Genomic DNA, 19,906 nt, shown 5'->3' on the forward strand with positions numbered 1-19,906 from the left:
AAATACACATTCGTTGAACACCTACTGTGTGCCAGGCCCTGAACCGTCCCCCTGCCAATTGTGACACAGTAGGAGCTGGTTCCAGTGCTCACCCACATTCACCCAGATGCACCTCCAGAGACCCCGTCGAATGGTCCCACAGTCAACGTTTGTTGATTGACCAAATGACAGTATTTTGCAATAGCAGTAGATTAAATCCAAACCACTTAGGCTGGACTTCATTTGGGTCTCGATGACCCTCCCTGTCCCATTGTCACCGAAAACCTCTATCCTTCCTTGTTCCTAACATTATGGAGCACCGACTGTATGCCCCAGCTACCTTCTTCATCCTCCCAGCAGCCTGTGAGGCAGGAAATGTGACTGGCCTAGTCTACAGAGGGGGAAACTGAGGATCTGGGAGGTGGAGGACCTTGTCTGAGGCCGCAGAGCCCAGAAGATGAGATCGTAAACCCAGACCCATCTGTGTCTTTTGTTTTTTTTTTGTCTCAAACAGGGTCTTGATCTGTTGCCCAGGCTGGAGTTCAGTGGCATAATCTCAGCTCTCTGAAACCTCCATCTCCCGGGTTCAAGCGATTCTCCTGCCTCAGCCTCCTGAGTAGCTGGAACTACAGGTGCCCACCACCACGTCCGGCTTGTTTTTGTATTATTATTAGAGACGGGGGGTTTCACCATGTTGGTCAGGCTTGTCTCGAACTCCTGACCTAAAGTGATCCGCCCGCCTTGGCCTCCCAAAGTGCTGGGATGACAGGCGTGAACCACTGTGCCCGGCCAGACCCATCTGGGTCTGAACCTCAGGTTGCCTCCTGGGAAAGGGTCCTGGGCTTGTATTTCTGAGGCTCTGGGAGGAAACTGAGTCACGGAGCTTTCACGAGGAGACAGGAGGCCAAGACTCACCCTCCAGGTTGCAGGCAGAAGGAGGGGATGTGGCTGGCTTGAGCTACAACCACACAGGACCGCCTGGGACCGCTTCAGGAGGGACCAGTTGGGCGAGGACCGTGCCATGGTGGAGGGGACAAGAGAGGAGGGAGCTCAGGAGAGGACTGTCGGGCAGGTCACACTTAGGGGTCAAGGCAGGTGATTCCTGCTGCTGGCGAGGGTTGCCAGGGCATCTCAGCCTCTGGGCAGGGCCAGAGCAGGGATGGGGCCCAACCGTGTCCCCCCAGAGTCTCCCCTGCAGCCCCCCCAATGCTGGACATCCCGAAGGGCGAGCCTGTGTCTCTCTCCTCTGTCTCTCTCCTTCTCTCTCTTCATCTCTCTCTTTTTCCATTTCTGCCACTGTCTCCCTCTCTATCTCTCTTTTCTTCTCTCCATCTCCATCTCTTTCTGTCTCTCTCCATGTCTCTGTCCCTTACTCTTTCTTCATCTTTGCCTCTTTCTCTCCATCCCCGTCTCCATCTCTGTCTCTCTCTGTGTCTCTATTCCATCTCTGCCACTGTCTCTCTCTCTCCCCCTTTGTGTCTCTCTCCATCTTCATCTCTCTCCATCTCTGTCTCTCTCTCTCTCCCCCTTTGTGTCTCTCTCTCCGTCTTCATCTCTCTCCATCTCTTCTGTCTCCCTATCTCTATGACTCCGTCTCTTACGCTTTCTTCATCTCTGTCTCTTCGACCCCCAGTCCCTCTCTCTGTCTCTGTCTCTCTCTTTGTCTCTCCATCTCTCTCTCCGTGCTCCCATCTCTGTCTCCAGCCCTCTCCTCCCCCTGACTCTGGAGCCACATCTCTCCCCTTCCCAGCTCCTTGGCCCCCTCCCCACCCGCCTCAGGAGCCCTCAGCCGCGGTCTCTCCGGTGCCCCCTCCCCTGCCAGGAAGGGCCTCATGGGAGTGGGGGCATCGCACCCAATGCCCTTGGTGGGCCTTAGTGTTGGAGAGTTAGAGACTTGAGAAGCTCCTGGGTGCCCCAACTCCACCCTGTCCCCCGACCCGAGCAGGCCGCATGGCCTTGGCCAGCCGCTGCCCTCTCTGAGCCCTGCCCTGCCTGTGAAATCTGGGAGGGTTGGTGTCTGGCTCGGTCCCCCCAGCCTGGGACTCCCTAAGAGCCCAGTGCCCACCGCGGGTGGACACCCTAGAGCTGGGAGAAGAAGAGAGTAAATGAGCCAGCCAGGACCAGCCCCTCAGGCCTCACCTCACTTCTGCCAGATCCCCACAGAGATCCCTCCATCTTCTGGGGAAACTGAGGTACAGACAGGGTACAGGTGCTGTGCCTGGGTGTCCCTCATTGTCTGCAGGGTGTGGAGATGCCTTAGGCCTGGGGCTGGGGCTGGGACCACCTCCTCCATGGCGCCCCATGCTGGTTCCTGGCCCTCTTTCCAGCCTTGATGAAGGCACGGGCACGAAGGGGCTCTGCCTGCATGTCAGGCGCCTGGTCAGGGTCACTTCCCGCTGGACAGACGGGGAGACTGAGGCCGGGATCTGTGGGAGGCTTTGGTCCTATCCACTCCTCAACACACCTCCCCAGAACCAACTCCATGCCCTTCCCAGCAGTGACCCGGCCAGGCCCCACCCTGCCCTCCCAGGCCTCAGGGCAAAGAAGGAGGTGCATTCAACAAGAGGACCCCTAAATACAGCAGCGTAGCCCAGGGTGGGGCTGACGGGCAGAGCAGCAACCCCCCAGGGCAGCGCCAAGGACCCAGCACGGGCTGGGGTCAGGGAGGGCTTCCTGGAGGAGGGGACATTTGAGCTGCGGCCTGAGGTGAGCAGGAGCTCAGAGAGTGGACAGCACTTCCGGTACAGGGAGGAGGAGGACAGTGCCCTGAAGCCGGAACCAGGCTGTGGGGAAGCAAGACCGGGTGCTGGAGCTGGGGACCAGGCCACACGGGGTCCTGTGGGCTGTGTTGAGGACCTAGGTCTTTTTCTGGGGTGCACTGGGGAGCCACAGGGGGCTGTTGTGAACAGAGTCATGTTTCCTTGTTTCTTTTTCCTTTTTTTTTTTCTTTTAGAGATAGGGTCTTGCAAATTAGCTGGGCGTGGTGGCTCATACCTGTAATCCCAGCTACTAAGGAGGCTGAGGCAGGAGAATCCCTTGAACTTGGGAAGGGGAGGTTGCGGTGAGCCAAGATCACGCCATTGCACTCCAGCCTGGGCGACAGACTCAGTCTAAAAAAACATTAAAAAAAAAAAAAGAGAGAGAGAGAGATGGGGTCTTGCTATGTTGCCCAGACCGGTCTTGAACTCCTGGACTCAAGTGATCCTCCCATCATGGTCTCCCAAAGCTCTGGGCAGTCTTGTCACCCAGGCTGGAGTGCAGCGGCACAATCTTGGCTCACTACATCCTCTGCCTCCTAGGTTCAAGCAATTCTCCTGCCTCAGCCTCTTGAGTAGCTGGGATTACAGGTGTGCACCACCACGCCTGGCTAATTTTTGTATTTTTAGTAGAGATGGGGTTTCACTGTGTTGGTCAGACTGGTCTTGAACTCCTGACCTCAGGTGATCCTCCTGTCTCAGCCTCCCAAAGTGCTGGGATTACAGGCATGAGCCACTGTACCCGGGCCTAAAGTCGTGTTTTTTAAGCCACCAGCCCTGGTGGCTTCCAAGGAAGGGTTGTTGGAAGCAGATAGGGAGGCTAGAAGGCTGGGTTGAGGCTGATTTAAGGCCACGGAGATGATATCTGCCAGATGAGACTGTCAGAGATGGAGAGACAGGGAGAGACGCAAGGTTTGCCTTCCTGCCCAGCTCCTGTGACCCCGGGGGCAGCTGGACGGCTGGGCAGGGGTCTGGGGACCAAGGGGTGCAGGGTAGTGGCCGTGGCCCTGCTGGCCCCTCCACAGCAGTAATTAAGGGCTCCCGGCGTCCCCGCGGCGTGATGTATGTGCACCTTAACTAATCATTTATTAGGTCACTGATGGTTCGTCAATATTAATTCATTTATTTAAACAACTCAGCTCCATAATGAAGATGTTGCCTGAGAGGGGAGGCTAGTTGGTGGCGGGGCCAGGAATGCAGAAAGGGGGCTCAGATTTGGGTCTTAGGGTAGTCTCAAGAAATGTCAGCTGGGCACGGTGGCACATACCTGTAATCCCAGCACTTTGGGAGGTCAAGGTTGGAGGAGGACTTGAGCCCAGGAATCTGAGAACAGTCTGGGCAACGTCGAGACCCCATCTCTATGGAAAAAAAAAAAATTTAAATACAGGCCAGGCGCAGTGGCTCATTCCTATAATCCCAGCACTTTGGGAGGCCAAGGCGGGTTGATCACATGAAGCCAGGAGTTCGAGACCAGCCTAGTCAACATGGTGAAACCCCATCTCTACTAAAAATACAAAAATTAGCTGGCTGTAGTTGGCGTGCACCTGTAGTCTCAGCTACTCAGGAGGCAGATGCAGGGGAATCACTTGAACCTGGGGGTGGAGGTGGCAGTGAGCAGAGCCCACACCACTGCACTCCAGCCTGGGTGATAGAGCGAGACTCTGTCTCAAAATTTAAAAAATAAAATAAATTTAAAATATAAAATATTTTTTTAGTTGGGTGTGGTAGTGTGTGCCTGTAGTCCCAGCTACTGGGGAGGCTGAGATGAAAGGATCACTTGAGCCTGGGAGGTTGAGGCTGTAGTGAGCTGTGATTGCACCACTGCACTCCAGCCTGGGCGACACAGCAAGACCCTGTCTCAAAAAAAAAAAAAAAAAATCATTCCTGTAATCCCAGAACTTTGGGAGGCCGAGGCAGGCAGATCACCTGAGGTTAGGAGTCCAAGAGCAGCCTAACCAACATGGCGAAACCCTGTCTCTACTAAAAATACAAAAAATTAGCTGGGCATGGTGGCATGCACCTGTAGTCTTAGCTACTTGGGAAGCTGAGGCAGGAGAATCTCTTGAACCCGGGAGGCGGAGGTTGCTGTGAGCCGAGATCGTGCCACTACACTCCGGACTGGGCAACAGAGTGGGACTCTGTCTCAAAAAAATTAAAAATAAAAAGAAATAAATAATCAGGTGATATACCTACCCTGCTCAAGAATTGTCCATGGCTCCCCAGTGCCCTGAAGAGAAAACCCACACTCATCCAACCCTGGGCGACCTCTGTGGCTCCGTCTTCCCTCACTCTCCACTTGCTGTCTCCCTTTGCCCACTGCTGCTGCTGGAACCTTCCCAGCTCCTTCCAGCCACAGGGCCTCTGCCCTTGCTGTGCCCTCACCTGGGAGCTGCTGTCCCGCATCTCCTCCCAGCTCCTTCACTCCCTGGGGTCTCAGCGTCAGTGTCATCTCCCTGGGAGCACCTTCTCCAATCTCCTCAATCCCAGGGCCCCCAGCACCTCCCCATCACCCATGACCTTGTTTGATTTCCCTCCGAGATCTTAGTGATTTCCAGGTTTAGTTTTTTGTTGTCTGGTTTTCCTCCAGCTTCACCTTGGTCTGTCCCAGAGAGTAGATGGCACTCAGCAGCCACCGCCCCTCCACAGCAGACATTTCTGGGGCCCTGTGTCTTGGCTTCTTGGCCCCCATTGCCCGTTCCCTGCAGGCACTAGGTGCCGCCTCTGGGTCTCTGGGTTTTTTGTTTTGTGTTTGTTTTGAGACAGGATCTCGCTCTGTCACCCAGGCTGGAGTGCAGTGGTGCAATCATGGCTCACTACAACCTTAACCTCCCTGGCTCAAGCGATCCTCCTGCCTCAGCCTCCCGAGTAGCCAGGACCACAGGTGCTCACCACCACGCCTGGCTAGGTTTTATTTATTTTTTGTAGAGATGGGGGGTTCTCACTATGTTGTCCAGGCTGATCTTGAACTCCTGGTCTCAAGTGATCCTCCCGCCTCGGCCTCCCAATATCCAGGCCATTTCTTTCTTTCTTTTCTTTTTTAAGACAGAGTCTCACTCTGTCTCCCAGGCTGGAGTGCAGTGGCAAGATCTTGGCTCACTGCAACCTCTGCCTCCCAAGTTCAAGCCATCCTGCTGCCTCAGTCTCCTTAGTGGCTGGGATTACAGACACCCCCCACCACACCCGCTATATACATATATTTTGTTGTTGTTGTTGTTGTTGAGACGGAGTCTCGCTCTGCCGCCCAGGCTGGAGTGCAGTGGTGCAATTTCGGCTCACTGCAAGCAAGCTCCGCCTTCCGGGTTCACGCCATTCTCCTGCTTCAGCCTCCGGAGTAGCTGGGACTAGAGGTCCCCGCCACCAAGCCCGGCTAATTTTTTGTATTTTTAGTAGAGACGAGGTTTCACCATGTTAGCCAGGATGGTCTTGATCTCCTGATCTCTTGATCTATCCGCCTCGGCCTCCCAAAGTGCTAGGATTACAGGCATGAGCCACTGTGCCCGGCCTAATTATTATATTTTTAACAGACATAGGGTTTCACCACGTTGGCCAGGCTGGTCTCGAACTCCTGACCTCAGGTGATCTGTCCACCTTGGCCTCCCAAAGTGCTGGGAGCCACTGTGCCCGGCCACTGCCCATTTTATAGGTGAGGAAACAGAGGGGCAGCAGTTAGTGGGCTTGCCCAGCAGGCACTAATAATAATAATAATAATATTAGGTGGGGTGTGGTGGCTCACGCCTGTAATCCCAGCACTTTGGGAGGCTGAGGTGGGCGGATCACTTGAGGTCAGGAGTTTGAGACCAGCCTGACCAACATGGTGAAACCCAGTCTCTACTAAAAATACAAAAATTAGCTAGGAGTGGTGGCGCACACCTGTAATCCCAGCTACTCGGGAAACTGAGGCAGGAGAATCACTTGAACCCAGGAGGTAGAGGTTGCAGTGAGCCGAGATCACGTCACTGCACTCCAGCCTGGGCGACAGAGTTAGACTCTGTCTCAATAATAATAATAATAATAGTAATATTAATAATGAGGCTGGGTGTGGTGGCTCACACCTGTAATCCCAGCACTTTGGGGGGCTGAGGCAGGAAGATCACTTGAGTCCAGGAGTTCCAGACCAGTTTGGACAACACAGGGAAGCCCCTCATCTCTACAAACAATACAACAAATTAGCCGGGCACACATCTGGACTCCCAGCTACTCTGAGGCGGGAGGATCACCTGAGCCTGGGAGGTTGAGGCGGTGATCTACTATTGCACCGCTGCACTCCAGCCTGGGCAACCGGAGTGAGAACCTGTCTCAAAATTATAATAATAATGATAATGGCTAAACCCCTACTACACAGCTGTCATTCGAACTGTCAGCTGCTCATTCATTCATTCATTCGAACAGCGGGGTGTCTGAACCTTTCTGGGCTCAGACCTGGAGGATTTGGAGCCTGAGTGGGTACGTCCCAGGCATGGCCTGGACAGAGCTGGACACCGGCATTCCTGGCTCTGTGCAGTCAGGGTGGGATCAGAGGGAGAGACCTGAGATTGGGGAATAGGGGCAGTGGGGCTGAGGGCTGGGCCTGGGGTCTGGGAGGGCTGCAGGGAGTGGGGCTTGGAGGATGAGTAGGGGGACATCGGCTAAGGGAAGCAGGAAGGGACCTCTGGCAGAGACCAGCACGTGCAAAGGCTGGGAGATGTGAAGGGGCAGCCCTAGAGACACCTCTGGGCTGGAGTGCAGCGGCGCCATCTCAGCTCGCTGCAGCCTCCACCTCCCGGACTTAGCCTCCCGAGTAGCTGGAACTACAGGCGCCACCACAGCAGAGTAATATCTTAATTTTTTTGTAGAGATGGGGTCTCACTACATTGTCCAGGCTGGTCTTGAGCTCCTGGCCTCAAGTGATGCTCCCTCCTCAGCCTCCCAACGTTCCAGTTAGGGATTCTGAGCTCGGGAGGGCACTGGGGAGCCATTCAGGGTCTCAAGCAGGGGGAGGAATGTGCCCCGCTGACCTTCAAGAGTGATCGCTGCACTCTGAGTACAAGTGGCCGCATTCAAGGTTCCGTTAGGAAGCTCTGGTTTGGTAAGCATGGATTGAGCACCTACTGTGTACCTGTCTTTGGCCTCAGCCTTAGAGACGAGATCACACGAAGGCTCGTGGGCACAGTTGGGGGCCAGCCCCACAGGCCAGTCCAGGCTTTCAAATCAGGGACCCCCTGCCCTGCCTGCACTGGTGGAAACTGCTGATGCCGTCAGGAGCTGGGAACCAGCTCTGGGTGGCCTGATAGTGTGCGACGGGCCAGTGTGGGTTCCATCCCAGGCAGGACACCCAGTCCCCGGAGGAAGTGTCACCGAGTCTGGGGTGGCCCTGGCGCACGTGCAGAAACTCTCAGCCACTCTGATGGTGCTTAAGGCGGGCGGTCAGGGCATTAAAGTTAACTTCCTCTTAAACAGACTTAATTAGTGTTCTCCAGTCCCACATAAATTAATCGTGGCCGGCCACGGAGGCTGAAACGCCCGATCGATGGGCTCGGCGACGGCCAGGAATTCTCCGTCTCATCCGTCACAACAGCACCGGCTGATAACGGCTCACAGCTTTATCTTCTCCAACCCGGCATGGCCAACCCGGGGAAGGCGGCCAGAGGGGTCTGGGTGGGTGCTGGCTGCTCTCTGAGCCTCAGTTTCCACTTCTACAGGATGGGATCATGCTACCACAATAGCAGATTGGCGAAGGGCTTGGAAAACAGCTAATAATAACAACTTGGCCGGGCGCAGTGGCTCACACCTGTAACCCTGGCACTATGAGAGGCTGAGGTGGGAGTATCTCTTGAGCCCAGGAGGTGGAGATTAGCCTGGGCAACAGATCAAAACCTGCCGCACAAAATAATTAAAAAATATTGGCCGGCCGTGGTGGCTCACACCTATAATCCCAGCACTTTGGGAGGCTGAGGCGGGCGGATCACAGGGTCAGGAGTTTGAGACCAGGCTGACCAACATGATGAAACCCTGCCTCTACTAAAAATACAAAAATTAGCCGGGTGTGGTGGTGGGTGCCTGTAATCTCAGCTACTCAGGAGGCTGAGGCAGGAGAATTGCTTGAACACAGGAGGCAGAGGTTGCAGTGAGCCGAGACTGTGCCATTGCACTCCAGCCTGGGGGACAGAGTGAGATTCCATCTAAAAATAAATAAATAAATAAAAACCAAAAAACAGGCCGGGCGCGGTGGCTCAAGCCTGTAATCCCAGCACTTTGGGAGGCCGAGACGGGCGGATCACAAGGTCAGGAGATCGAGACCATCCTGGCTAACACGGCGAAACCCCGTCTCTACTAAAAACACAAAAAATTAGCCGGGCGAGGTGGCGGCGCCTGTGGTCCCAGCTACTCGGGAGGCTGAGGCAGGAGAATGGCGGGAACCCGGGAGGCGGAGCTTGCAGTGAGCTGAGATCTGGCCACTGCACTCCAGCCTGGGCGACAGAGCGAGACTCTGTCTAAAAAAAAAATAAAAAAATAAAAAAAATAAAATAAATAAAAATAAAAATATTTACCTGAGCATGGTGGTGCATGCCTGTAGTCCCAGCTACTCAGGAGGCTAAGGTGGGAGGATCACTTGAGGCCAGGAGTTTGAGACCAGTTTGGACAACATAGCAAGACCCCACCTCTACAAAAAAATTAAAAAATAATTAGCAGAACATGGTGGTGCATGCCTGTACTCCCAGCTACTCTGGAAGCTGAGGTGGGAGGACTGCTTGAGCCCAGGAGATAGTGACTGCAATAAGCCGTGATCGTACCACTGCACTTTGGGAGGCCGAGGTGGGTGGATCATCTGAGGTCAGGAATTCGAGACCAGCCTGCTCAACATGGCGAAACCGTTTCTACTAAAAATACAGAAAATTAGCCAGGCGTGGTGGTGGGCCCTGGTAATCCCAGCTACTCGGGAGGCTGAGGCAGGAGAATCACTTGAACCTGGGAAGTGGAGGTTGCAGTGAGCCAAGATTGGCCACTGCACTCCAGCCTGGGCAATAGAATAAGACTCTGCCTCAAAATAAACAAACGAACAAACAAACAAAAATTTGGGTCGGGTGCAGTGGCTCACACCTGTAATCCCAGCGCTTTGGGAGGCCAAGGCGTGTGGATCACCTGAGGTCAGGAGTTCGAGACCAGCCTGGCCAACATGGTGAAATCCCGTCTCTACCAAAAATACAAAAATTAGCTGGGCGTGGTGGCGAGTTCCTGTAATCCCAGGTACTTGGGAGGCTGAGGCAGGAGAATCGCTTGAGCCCCAGAGACTGACATTGCAGTGATCTGAGATTGCACCACTGTACTCCAGCCTGGGCAACAGAGCCAGACTCTGTCTCAAAAAACACAAACAAAACAAAAGAAAACGTATGATCAAAAAAGCCCCCAAACCTGGAACCATTCTGGAGCTGGGGAAGCCGAATGGGTGGGATGGGTAGGGCTGGCTGCATCTGAGAGCAACTGGCGAGGGGGCGGAGCCAGGTGACTGAGGCTTTTGTGGAGGGGCGGGGCCAAACGCGCTAACCGCAAGTGGGCGTGGTCTATAGGGGCCGGCTTTCCCGGAGGGGGGGGGGGGGTGGCCTGGGTGCGACCATGCCAAGCGGGGCCCAGGCAGGGTCTCCCCTGTTTTTTTGTTTTTGTTTTAGACAGAGTCTCACTCTGTCGCCCAGGCTGGAGTGCAGTGGTGTGATAGCTCACTGCAAGCTCCACCTCCCGGGTTCACGCCATCCTCCTGCCTCAGCCTCCCAAGTAGCTGGGACTACAGGCTCCCGCCACCACGCCCGGCTAATTTTTTGTATTTTTAGTGGAGACGGGGTTTCATCGTGTTAATCAGCATGGTCTCGATCTCCTGACCTCGTGATCCGCCCGCCTTGGCCTCCCAAAGTGCTGGGATTACAGGCGTGAGCCACTGTGCCCGGCTGGCCAGGGTCTCCCCTGTTTGAGGACCAGGCCTAAAGCAGCAAAGACGCATCCACCCAAGGAGTCGTGGAGACCCCGTAGACCTTTGCCAGGCATGGATGACCTCCAGCCCTGTGGGACCAGAATGGGGCGGAGGAGGGAGAGCCGGGGCTGAGGAGGACCCTGAAGGGATCTCGGAATCTCTGCCTGGGGGTCGGGAAGGGCTCCTGAAGGAGGCGGCTTTGAGGATTGACAGTGGACAGCCGGGTGACAAGACAGAGGGGGTGCATGTGCAAAGGCGTTGAGACACCAGCAGCATAAAAGCCAGTTTGCCTGGAGCAGGGTGCATGGTGCGTGGAAGAGCCTGGGAGAGCAGGTGGAGACGGGGACAGGGCGGGGATTGGTGCTTTCCTGAGAAGTGGAGGAGTCATGGGGGCTTCTGACAGGTGGAGATGGGCCACAATGCAGTTTGTATAAAAATACAAAAATTAGGGCCGGGTGCGGTGACTCACACCTGTAATCCTGGCACTTTGGGAGGCCGAGGCAGGTGGATCACCTGAGGTCAGGGGTTTGAGACCAGCCTGGCCAACATGGTGAAATCCTGGACTTTGAAAAGTTCCTTCTGGCCGGGCGTGGTGGCTCACGCCTGTAATCCCAGTACTTTGGGAGGCTGAGGAGAGTGGATCAACTGAGGTCAGGGGTTTGAGATGCCCCTGGCCAACATGGTGAAACCCCGTCTCCACTAAAAATACAAACAATTAGCCGGACACGGTGGCGGGTGCCTGTAATCACAGCTACTCCGAAGGCTGGGCAAGAGAATTGCTTGAAACCGGGAGGCGGATGTTGCAGTGAGCCGAGATCACACCACTGCACTCCAGCCTGGGTGACAGAGCCAGACTCTGTCATTTCTTGTACCACCTGGAGTGCAGGAGGGCAGACAAGAGGAGGTCTGGGAGCAACGTCCAGGCTGGAGACAAAGGGTGCTAAGCACTGTGGAGGGCTGGAGAGGTGGGGAAAAGTCGCTGGATTAGGAACAGATTTTTTTTGTTGTTTTTTTGAGACAGAGTCTCACTCTGTCTCCCAGGCTGAAGTGCAGTGGCACAAACACAGCTCACTGTGCCAGCCTCGACTTCCTGGGCCAAAGCGATTCTCCCAACTCAGCCTCCGGAGGAGCTGGAACTACAGGTGCACGCCACCAGGCTTGATAATTTTTTTTTTTTTTTTTTTGACAGAGCCTCATTCTATTGCCCAGGCTGGAGTGCAATGGCACAATCTTGGCTCACTGCAACCTCTGCCTCCCGGGTTCACGCGATTCTCCTGCCTCAGCCTCCTGAGTAGTTGGGATTACAGGTGTGCACCACCATGCCCGGCTAATTTTTTTTTTTTTTTTTTTTTTTAATGGAATCTGGCTCTGTCACCAGGCTGGAGTGCAATGGTGTGATCTCGGTTAACTGCAACCTCTGCCTCTTGGGTTCAAGCGATTCTCCTGCCTCAGCCTCCCAAGTAGCTGGAAGTACAGGTGCGTGCCACCATGCCCAGCTAATTTTTTGTATCTTTAGTACAGAAGGGGTTTCACCATGTTGGCCAGGCTGGTCTCAAACTCCTGACTTTGTGATCCGTCTGCCTCAGCCTCCCAAAGTGTTGGGACTACAGGTGTGAGCCACCGCACCTGGCCTAATTTTTGTATTTTTTTTTTTTTTTTTGAGGCGGAGTCTCGCTCTGTCACCCAGGCTGGAGTGCTGTGGCCGGATCTCAGCTCACTGCAAGCTCCGCCTTCCCGGTTTATGCCATTCTGCCTCAGCCTCCTGAGTAGCTGGGACTACAGGCGCCCGCCACCTCACCCGGCTAGTTTTTTGTATTTTTTAGTAAAGATGGGGTTTCACCGTGTTAGCCAGGATGGTCTCGATCTGCTGACCTTGTGATCCGCCCGTCTCGGCCTCCCAAAGTGCTGGGATTACAGGCTTGATCCACCGCGCCCGGCCAATTTTTGTATTTTTAGTAGAGATTGGGTTTCACCATGTTTGCCAGGATGGTCTCGAACTTCTGACCTCATGATCAGCCCGACTTGGCCTCCCAAAGTGTTGGGATTACAGGCATGAGCCACCACACCCGGCTTTATTTTTTATTTTTTTGTTAGAGATGGGAGTCTCTCTGTGTTGCCCAGGCTGATCTCAACCCCCTGGCCTCAAGCGATCCTTCCACCTCAGCCTCCCAGAGTGCTGGGATTACAGGCGTGAGCTCCTGCGCCCCACAGACGGTTGGCATTTCTTTCTGGAGCCGCCTGGTAGAAAGGAGGAAGCTGGCAGTTTGAGGACAATTTTGGATGAGTTTGGAAATTGGTGGTCTGGAGGAGGCTGAGGCCAGATTCTCTGTAAACCTTCTAGAGGCAGCCGGACCCGAGTTCAGACCCTCTGTGGGCCTTGGGCAAGCTGCTTGGCTTCTCAGAGCCTCATTTCCCCATCTGTGAGACAGGTGATTTGCAGCGACGGTGAAATAGGGTGGAGTTCCAAAGGAGCAAGTCAGGGGCTGGGTGGCGAGAATGAAATTACTCCGTGTCAATGGAACCCCTGCCGCCGTCCACATCCTCTCCCCGCTAGACCCTCAGCTCCTGCAGGGAGAGGCCGTCTGAATTCGTTGTGTCGCTTCTCCAGAGCCTGGATGTGAAAGGGAGGGAGGGAGGTCGCAAATGTCCCCTTCCCTCCAGGGGACCCGGCGCCACGCCGCCCCCTGAGAAAGCCGGCCACGGGCAGGCCACGCCCAAACATAGGCCTCGCCCACACAAGGCCGCGCCCCTCCAACACAGCCACGCCCACCGGCCCCGCCCCTGGTCAGTTGCCCCCAGATGAGGCCACGCCCCACCCACGCGGTTCGCCTCTCTGAACTCATGCGAATGACCCGACCAGGTCTCGTCTTTGCGCCTCAGTTTCTCCAACACCGAAGTGACCGTAACTGATTTCCGTGCCCCTGTCTGAGCTGGGAACAAACCCTCACCGGCTCGGAGGAAGCCTAGGTCCCCAACCCGGCCCTCATCTCCGCTTGGGCTTGCACTCCCCAGGGACGGGGATCTCACCCCCTCCCAGAGCCCTGGAGTGGAGGTTTGATGCCTGTCAGGCTGGGGCCCGGGGCTGGGTCTGGGGGAGGCACTTCTGAGAAGAGGTGGAAATGGTTCTCAGAAACCCCGAGACCCTGAGGGACTCTTTTCCTTCTCAGAAATGCTCCCCCCGCCCCAGACTCGGGAAGACGCCTGTTCGAGAAAGCTGGGCTGGCTGGGGGCAGGGGGTTTGGACCGGTCCCTTTGGAGCCCCTGCCCCAAGCTGCTGGGAATGTCCCCCTTCTCCAGCTGTGACCTCCACCCCAGCCCAGTGTCTCCTGCCACCTGCCTGTCCCCAAGGGGTCCCCATGCTCCCCGCCTGCTGCCGTCCACCTGCCATGCCCTCTGTCCCTCCCTACACAGGGAAGGGGGCCACTGTGACCTGAAGCCCGTCCTCCCCACCAGCTTGGCCATGCTGGACACAGGGGCCTCCCCAGAGTGGATCCTCCCCAAAACAGACTCAGCTGCCCTCAGCCCAGGAGCACACCCCACCCCACGCCCCGATCTTGCAGCCCTGGGGCAGGCTCTGGATTGACCAGCTGATGGCTGCCCCTGACGGGGGTCTCAGCCAGGGCCCTGCCCGGAAGACAGAGACTCATCCTCAGTGACGTGTTAACTCACCTGTGCCCCTCACTTGTCCCAGGTGCCCATGAGAAGGAAGGGGGCCGTAGGCAGCTGATGGCCAAAATGCAGGGGAGGCCCAGTGTCAGGGAGGGACACAAACCATGACCTGCACCTGCCCCGAAAATCCAGGCAGTCCTTTTGGAAGGATCCAGAGCCTCTGCGTGTGGAGAGGTCCCCAGCCTGGCGCCCCGCTGCCCCTGTGCCTAGGGTGTCTCAGTTCAGAGGTCCCCGCTGTCACCCCTTTGGGGTCTCCCATGGGGTAACCCCCCATGAATGCCCTGCAACCTTCTTCCTTCCCCTGGTGTGTCCCCGCTCCTTCTGAAATCACTAATGGGTCACCTCTACCCTGCAAATTTCCCAGCCTCCAAATTGATGCTTCCAATACAGCATTCTGACCAGGTGCGGTGGCTCACGCCTGTAATCCGAGCACTTTGGGAGGCCGAGGCGGGCGGATCATCTGAAGTCAGGAGTTTGAGACTAGCCCGGCCACCATGCTGAAACCACATGTCTGCTAAAAATACAAAATTTTGAGACGGGGTCTCACTCTGTCGCTCAGGCTGGAGTTCTGTGGAGCGATCTCGGCTCACTGCAACCTCCGCATTCTGGGTTCAAGAGATTCTCCTGCCTCAGCCTCCCGAGTAGCTGAGATTACAGGCATGTGCCACCACGCCCAGCTAATTTGGCATTTTTAGCAGAGATGAGATTTCAGCATGTTGTCCAGGCTAGTCTCAAACTCCTGACTTCAGATGATCTGCCCGCCTCGGCCTCCCAAAGTGCTCGGATTACAGGCGTGAGCCACCGCACCTGGTCAGAATGCTGTATTGGAATTATCAATTCTTTCTTTCTTTCTTTTTTTCTTTCTTTCTTTCTTTCTTTCTTTCTTTCTTTCTTTCTTTCTTTCTTTCTTTCTTTCTTTCTTTCTCTTTCTTTCTTTCTTTCTTTCTTTCTTTCTTCCTTCTCTCTCTCTCTCTCTCTCTCTCTCTCTCTCTTTCTTTCTTTCTTTCTTTCTTGAGTTGCAGTCTCACTCTGGAGTGCAGTGGCACGATCTCAGCTCACTGCAACCTCTACCTCCTGGGTTCAAGGGATTCTCCTGCCTCAGCCTCCTGAGTAGCTGGGATTACAGGCACCCGCCATCACACCCAGCTAATTTTTGTACGTTTAGTAGAGACGGGGTTTCACCATGTTGGCCAGGCTGGTCTGGAACTCCTGACCTCAAGTGATCCGCCCGCCTTGGCCTTCCAAAGTGCTGGGATTACAGGCTTGAGCCACCGCGCCTGGCAGGAAGAATCAATTTCAGAAGGTGGGTGTGTCAAACAGATGCAAGCAGAGTCCTCTCCTCCAGGTGGGGGTGCAGGTTGGGTGCCTGCCCTGCAGCTGCTGTAACAAATGACCTCAAATGTATTGGCTTGAAATTTCGCAGATTTATGCTGTCATGGTTCAGGAGATCGGAAATCCTAAAATCAAGGCATGGGCAGGGCTGGTCCCTCCTGGAGGCTCCAGGGGAGAACCCATTTCCCGCCTTTCCCAGGGTCTAGAGGCACCCTCATCTTAGGGCCCTTCCTCCCCCTTCACAGCCACAGCTCCACCTCTTCCAGTCTCTCTCTGACTCCCCAGGCTGGAGTGCAGTGGCGCGATCTCAGCTCACTGCAACCTCTGCCTCCCAGTTCAAGTGATTCTCCTGGCTCAGCCTCCCAAGTAGCTGGGATTACAGGCATCTGCCACCACACTTGGCTAATTTTGTACTTTTAATAGAGACGGGGGTTACACCATGTTGGCCAGGCTGGTCTTGAACTCCTGACCTCAAGTGATCTGCCCACCTTGGCCTCCCAAAGTGCTGGGATCACAAGCGTGAGCCACTGTGCCTGGTCCTCCTGCCTCTTCTTAAAAGAACCCTGTGAGGACATTGGGCACCCCCCCAGATAATCCAGGATGATCTCCTATCAAAGGTCCTTCATTTAGTCCCACCTGCAGAGTCCCTTTAGGGATATAACGTGACCTATCCATAGGTTTCAGGGATTAGGATTAGGTGGTGCACATCTGTGGGGGGCCACCATTCAACTCACCCAGAGGACACTTCCCTACCCACCCCCCCATTCCTGACCCCACTTTAGAGCTGGGAGATGTTCACAGTCTCTGAGGCTGCCAGGAACACTGCAAACCCCCCTGGAGATGAGATGATCTCCAACATCCTCCAGTGATTTACTTACTCAGCAAGCATTTATTAAGTGCCTGCTGTGTACCAGGCTGATCTGGCTGGCTTGGCTTCATGGATGTGCAGCCCAGCGGTTCAGGGTTCGTGTTTGGTTTAATGCTCTGCTGTCTGTCACCATCTTGATACTTTTGCTAATTTGATCTTTGAACTTGGTTTTGTTTTTTTTTTTCGAGATGGAGTCTCGCTCTGTCACCCAGGCTGGAGTGCAGTGATCTCGGCTTACTGCAACCTCCGCCTCCCGGGTTCAAGCGATTCTCCTGCCTCAGCCTCCTAAGTAGCTGGGATTACAGGTGCCTCCCACCACACCCGGCTAATTGTTTTTGTATTTTTAGTACAGACGGGGTTTCACCATGTTGGCCAGACTGGCCTCAAACTCCTGACCTCGTGATCTGCCCACCTTGGCCACGCCCGGCCTGAACTTGTGTTTTATAAGTGAAGTCCAGTGGAACAATGCAGCATGCCTGAGAACAGAGAAGATCCTCAAAACGTGTGTGCTTAGATGTTCCACGCTGGTGTATTTGCACCTGGCAGTCACTATGCCCAGGGGCACAGAGTTCCAGGGTCCCACAGCCCATGAGAGTTCAGTGAGATCCAAAACGAGTACCAGGTGAGTGTGTGAGAGAGTTGATAGAATAGGCATGTACGAAGAGGTAAAATAAAGGCTCGGCATGGGCCGGACGCAGTGGCTCAGGCCTGCAATCCCAGCACTTTGGGAGGCTGAGGTGGGCAGATCACGAGGTCAGTAGATCGAGACCATCCTGGCTAACATGGTGAAACCCCGTTTCTACTAAAAAATACAAAAAAACTAACTGAGCGAGGTGGTGGGCGCCTGTAGTACCAGCTACTCAGGAGGCTGAGGCAGGAGAATGGCATGAACCCGGGAGGCGGAGCTTGCAGTGAGTGGAGATCGAGCCACTGCACTCCAGCCTGGGCAACAGAGTGACTCTGTTTCAAAAAAAAAAAAAAAAAGTCTGGGTGTGGTGGCTCATACCTGTAATCCCAGTGCTTTGGGAGGCCAAGGTGGGAGGATTGCTTGAGCCCAGGAGCTCAAGGCTAGCTGTGAAAACATAGCAAGACCTCATCTCTAAAAAATAAACAAACAAACGATAAGCCGGGTGTGGTGACACCTGCCTGTGGTCCCAGCTACTCTGAAGGCTGATGCTGGAGGGTCATTTGACCCCAGGAGGTTGAGATGGCAGTGAGCTATGATTGCACCACTCGCTGCACTCCCACCTTGGCAACAGAATGAGACCCCATCTCTTAAAAAAAAAGAAAAAGAAAAAAGAAAAGTAAAAGTGAAATAAAAACAGGTTAGTTTTGTTCAGTGTTTCAGTTGTTCTCGTCAGAACCAAACACATATGCTCATGCAATGTACAAAACACAAATGGCCTAATTTAGGTGATTCTGTAGACAAGTCACATGCTCTGAAAGAACCAGATAGCCAATATTTTCAGACCAAATGATGAAATTGTATTTAAACCTGGCATTGCATAACATAAAGATGAATGGTCAAATTCACAATAATAAATTAAATTTAAAAATTTTCAGGCTTAAAAAAATTAAAATTTTTTTTAAAGTTTCAAAATTTAAAAAATTTTAGGTGTTCACATCTTTGGGATCCCAGCACTTTGGGAGTTCAAGGTGAGAGGATCATGTGAGCCCAGGAGTTTGAGACCAGCCTGGGTAACATAGTGAGACCCCATCTCTAGAAAACAATGAAAACATTAGTCAAGTGTGGTGGATACAGTTTGGCTGTCTTCCCACCCAAATCTCATCTTGAATTGTAACTCCCACAATTCCCACGTGTTGTGGGGCGAACCCTGTGGGAGGTGATTGAATTCGGGCATTTCCCTGCACAAGCTCTCTCTTTGCCTGCTGCCATCCATGTAAGGCATGACTTGCTCCTCCTTGACTTCCACCATGATTGTGAGGCCTCCTCAGCCATGTGGAAGTGTGAGTCCATTAAACCTCTTTTTCTTTTCTTTTCTTTCTTTTATTTTTGGAGACAGAGTCTCGCTCTATTGCCCAGGCTGGAGTGCAGTGGTGCAATCTCGGCTCACTGCACGCTCTACCTCCCAGGTTCACGCCATTCTCCTGCCTCAGTCTCCCGAGTAGTTGGGACTACAAGGGCCCACCACCATGCCTGGCTAATTTTTTTGTATTTTTAGTAGAGATGGGGTTTCACCGTGTTAGCCAGGAGGGTCTCAATCTCCTGACCTCGTGATCCGCCTGCCTAGGCCTCCCAAAGTGCTGGGATTATAGGTGTGAGACACCTTGCCTGACCCATTAAACCTCTTTTTCTTCCCAGTCTCAGGTACGTCTTTATCAGCAGCATGAAAACAGGCTGATACAGTGGTGGTGCATGCCTGTGGTGCCAGCTACTTGGGAGACTGAGGTGGGAGGATCACTTGAGCCCAGGAAGTCAAGGCTTCAGCAAGCTGTGATTGCACCATTGCACTCCAGTCTGGGTGACAGTGAGACCTTGTCTAAAAAATATGTGAAATAAAATGTAGAATGATGTGGAATAGCAAGTTGAAGAAAACTATGACAAGTTGAGAGAGACTGTAGAAGAAAGAAAAAAGCTTTATATGTTAGCACCTTGAATGAGACTTTTTTCTCCCTCCTTCCTTCCTTCCTTCTTTCCCTCCTTCCTCCCTCCCTCCTTCCCTCCCTCCCTCTCTCCTTCCTTTCTTCCTTCCTTCCTTCCTTCCCTCCTTCCTCCCTCCCTCCTTCCCTCTCTCCCTCTCTCCTTCCTTCCTTCCTTCCTTCTTTCCCTCCTTCCTCCCTCCCTCCTTCCCTCCCTCCCTCCCTCCTTCCTTCCTTCCTTCCTTCCTTCCTTCTTTCTTTCCCTCCTTCCTCCCTCCCTCCTTCCCTCTCTCCCTCTCTCCTTCCTTCCTTCCTTCCTTCCTTCCTTCCTTCCTTCCTCCCTCCCTCCTTCCCTCCCTCCCTCTCTCCTTCCTTCCTTCCTTCTTTCCCTCCTTCCTCCCTCCCTCCTTCCCTCCCTCCCTCTCTCCTTCCTTCCTTCCTTCCTTCCTTCCTTCCTTCTTCCTTCCTTCCTTCCTTCCTCCCTCCTTCCCTCCCTCCCTCTCTCCTTCCTTCCTTCCTTCCTTCCTTCCTTCCTTCCTTCCTTCTTTCCCTCCTTCCTCCCTCCCTCCTTCCCTCTCTCCCTCTCTCCTTCCTTCCTTCCTTCCTCCCTCCCTCCTTCCCTCCCTCCCTCTCTCCTTCCTTCCTTCCTTCCTTCCTTCCTTCCTTCCTTCCTTCCTTCCTTCCTTCCTTCCTTCCTTCCTTCCTTCCTTCCTTCCTTCTTTTTCTTTTTCTGAGACAAAGTCTCACTCTGTCACTCAGGCT

This window comes from Macaca fascicularis, chromosome 19, assembly GCF_037993035.2.
Source record: "Macaca fascicularis isolate 582-1 chromosome 19, T2T-MFA8v1.1".
Lineage (NCBI taxonomy): Eukaryota > Metazoa > Chordata > Mammalia > Primates > Cercopithecidae > Macaca > Macaca fascicularis.